The sequence below is a fragment of the Arachis ipaensis genome, chromosome B02 (genome assembly GCF_000816755.2).
Source record: "Arachis ipaensis cultivar K30076 chromosome B02, Araip1.1, whole genome shotgun sequence".
Taxonomy (NCBI): domain Eukaryota; kingdom Viridiplantae; phylum Streptophyta; class Magnoliopsida; order Fabales; family Fabaceae; genus Arachis; species Arachis ipaensis.
Window position 1 is genome coordinate 85,161,334 of NC_029786.2, and position 4,086 is coordinate 85,165,419.

The 4,086-nt window shown below is 31.0% G+C and overlaps 1 long non-coding RNA gene across 1 annotated transcript in view; it reads left to right on the forward strand.

Annotated features, from left to right (window-relative positions):
* LOC110268942 overlaps positions 1-4,086 on the forward strand; it is a 24,222-nt gene that overhangs the window by 19,649 nt on the left and 487 nt on the right. The gene's annotated exons all lie outside the window — the stretch shown is intronic.

Sequence of the window (4,086 nt, forward strand, 5' to 3'; positions counted from 1 at the left end):
CTCCAAAATCAACGTAATGTTAAAAGAATGCTTAAGAAAAGTTAAAGTTAATTTCATGCATTGTACAAGAGTTTATGTCAATAAGGAATCATTTTCTTTTCATGTAAATAGAAGTTAGGAGAATGTCAAGGAATGCTTAAGAAAAGTTAAAGTTAATTTCATACATTGTATAAGAGTTTCTGTCAATAAGGAATCATTTTATTTTTATGTAAATAGAAGTTAGGAGAATGTTAAGAGAAACTAAGTCAAAATTCATGTGTTTACGTTCTATATGATTGCATTTCATTCATGAGTCACATGTGTCATAATATAAGTGAGAAATACCTAAAACTTACACCATTTGACTAACAAAGACTTTTAAAAATAATAATTGAACAATCTTACGTCATCATTATTTTTATTTTAAAATTTGGAGTGGTTGTAGAATGATACGATGATGACACCATATAGATAAATTATTGAGAGCTTTTTATTTCTTACCCCTCACCCCATACCATCTTCAAAAACGATGCGGTGCAAAGCAATACTTGATTGAGTTGAAAAGACCAATACATTATAGGACATAGATACGAAAGGTTAAACACTTGTTCAAAATCATATTGATGCGGAATTTATAACCCACAAGCTAACTGGCAAGTACACCGGGTCGTACCAAGTTAGTACCTCAAGTGAATGAGGGTCGATCCCACGAGGATTGATGGATCAAGCAACAATGGTCAAGTAATTTGCTTAGTCAGATAAACAGAAAAAAGTGTTTCGGTCTCAAGTACATCAAATAGTAATTCAGAGAATTAAATAAGCAAGCAGTAAACAAGTAGTGAATAATATATGGAGAAATAGTTAAGGCTTCAGAGTTATCTATTTTTCGGATTGACTTTTCTTACTAACTATTTTAATCATGCAAGATTTAATTCATGGCTAACTATATGTGACTAAACCCTAATTCTTTAGACCTTTTTAGTCTCCTATAACCTTCATCAACCGCCAATTCCTCGGTCACTTAATTCCAATTAGAGGGTGAAGTTTAATTCTATTTATATGCTACAAAAACTCTAATTACCCAAATATAAGAGGATTATATGTCACGTATTCCGTTAAGTCCAGATAATTAGAAATTTAGGAGAAATTGTTTTCAAGCTGTTGTTCAAGTAAAGAGCTTTTTCGAGTTATACAAGAACTCAATTAGAACAAGGGTCATACTTCCATTCCACTCAAATTCATAAAATAAAGAACGAAAACAGTTCTTGAATTATAAATCAGTACATGAATTAAAATAGAAAAATAATAATATCAATCCATACAATAGACAGAGCTCCTAACCTTAACAATGGAGGTTTAGCTGCTCGTGATTCAAAGAGAAAACTAGAATTCTGTAAAACTCTAAATTGCTGAATGAGATAGAAGAGAAGAGAAGAGCTCGAAGAGCTGATTCTTTTTCTTTTTATATCTAATCATAATTAATGTAAAATATATTTTCTAAAACTAAAATAATATCTTTTCCTAATTCTAAAACTAATAAAAATTTAAATCATAATCAATTTAATCAATCCGTGCAACCTTTAGAACGAATTGGGGACCACTTGAGTTAGAAGAGTTGACGCCGAACTTGGAAAAATCCAAGTTCAGCGTGGATTGAGGCGCGTAACTCCCCTTGCTTTCCTTGAGTTGACGCCGAACTTGAGAAAACTCAAGTTCGGCATGGAGGTGGCAGTGCGTCTTTCTCTTTGGAGGCTTTGAGCTGGCGCCGAACTTGAAGAACTTCAAGTTCGGCGTGGAGGAGGCAGCGTTGGTTCTTGGGACTTTTTATGTCTACGCTGAACTTGGAAATTCTCAAGTTCGGCGTGGAGGTGGCAGCAAGTTTTTCTTTGCCCGTCTTTGACTCTAACTCTGTCAAATTCGTTCATAACGCTACCTGAAATAAACAGAATTGCACACAACTCAAAGTAGCGTCCATAGTGGCTAAAATATGTTAAATCTTGATCAAACTTTAGGAATTCAAGTGCAAATTCACTAGGAAAAGATAGAGAAGATGCTCACGCATCACATATTAAGAATGGCGGATAGGCGATTGTTTTAGTTATAATTATACAAATTGAGAGAATTAGAATTTTCTATGTGTCTTGTTTTATCTTTATTGAATGACTATAATAGTGGCTATGATATTTTTTTATATGATTATTTGATATAAGTAAAGTTTGTCATTATTTTTGTCTTTATAGTTTAATATGCCTATTTTCCGTGTTAGTATTACTATATCTACTTATATTTTAAATATTAACAACTAATATAATTTAAATAAGGCTTAAACCTTGCTTAAAAATATTAGAGTGTTACACTTTAAGCGTCTGTAAATTTAATGATTGTGAAGCCAGTCAACAATATTATTGTTGGTGCCAATAGGTGCCACACTTTGTGGATGGTTGAGCTGTCGAGAATGCTAGCTCTGAAAATTTTTTTTTATCCATTTTTACCGATCTCGTACTTTATCAACGGCTAAATTGTTGCTACCAAATTAAATTTGCCGTCGATATGTCCATCATTGATGACGCAAAATGTAGCAGTTGGAGGTGATGTAAGGTGGTGGTTGTTATTGTTGAGGGGTGGTGGGTGAGGGGTGAAGGAGGTAGTTTGAAGGTAAGGTATGTATATATGGTGGTGGTGGTTGCTTTCTTAAGAAAGAGGTGGAAGGAGAATAGGCGGAGGGAGTTTGGGAGGAAGTAAGAATAAAATTGAAAGTGTAAAATTTGACTAATGGTTGGTTATTATTCAAAATTCAAAATTTTGATTTTAAAAATATAAAATAAACCTTAAACTATCAAATTATTAATTAAACTCGTACAAAACACTCAAAGAAGTAAAGAAGTCACGTTTGCGCCATGTCGAAAATTCAGAGGGGCACATGGAAAACTCAAAGGTGCACATCGAGAAGTCATCCTCCGCTGTCGTTCATCCTCTTCCGCGCTCATCCTCAACGTTGTCTTCCTCCTTTTCGGCGCTCATTTACAACGCTGTCTTTTTAATGTTTAAATTTAAATTTTAGATTTATGATTTTGGATGTGTTTTAAAAATATTTTCTGTATAACATCATAATTTTAGATGTGTTACAATTATTTTTTAATGTTTAAATTTAGATTTTAGATTTATGATTTTGGATATGTTTCAAAAATATTTTATGTATAACTTCATAATTTTAGATGTGTTACAATTATTTTTTAATGTTTAAATTTAGATTTTAGATTTATGATTTTGGATGTGTTTTAAAAATATTTTGTATAAAATATCATACTATCAGATGTATTATAATCGAAAAATAACAACACAATTTTAAATTAATTGTTGATTATATACTTTATTTGCAACAACTTTATTAATAAAATTAAATAAGATCAACCTTGTTCCAATTAAATCAGCAGAGTATTTTTATGTTTAAATTAAAATATAATTAAAAATGTTGAACATGATATTTCTTAACAAATTACATAAACACATGTGTGGAAAATAATGATACCTTTCACCAATGCAAAATGAGAGAGTGCTTCAGCTGGAAGGTGGTGATGGTCTTCACCAATGAAGACAAGATGGAGAATTCCGCTGGCAGCGTCCTTTTTGGTTTGAGATTCACTAATACGTGTAAATATCCCGTAGAATAAGGAATTTAAAAAACTGTATCTGTTACGTGAAGTTACGAAAGTAAAGCAAAGTCACCGTAACCACCAATGAAGTGGGTGGGTTTTAAAATTTAAATTTAAATTAAAATCTAATTATAGATATGTATTTACAAAATAAGAACATGTTATACTAAAAAAATAATTAAATATTATTTAAATCTGGCTGATTAATATTGTACAACTAGCATTTCCCTTATTATTTTGGATCCCTGGATCTCGAAAGGCTGACAATTAATATATTTCGAGAATTATTATATATTTTCGAAATATATATTAAAAGCTGTATAATTTATGAACATAATACTCTCAACTAGAATGGGATGGTTAGAATATCATTTTAAATTGTGATATGATAGCACCTTAAAATGTTAATAAATAATAAAGGTTTTCATATTATTTAAAATTTTAAGTAAGTATT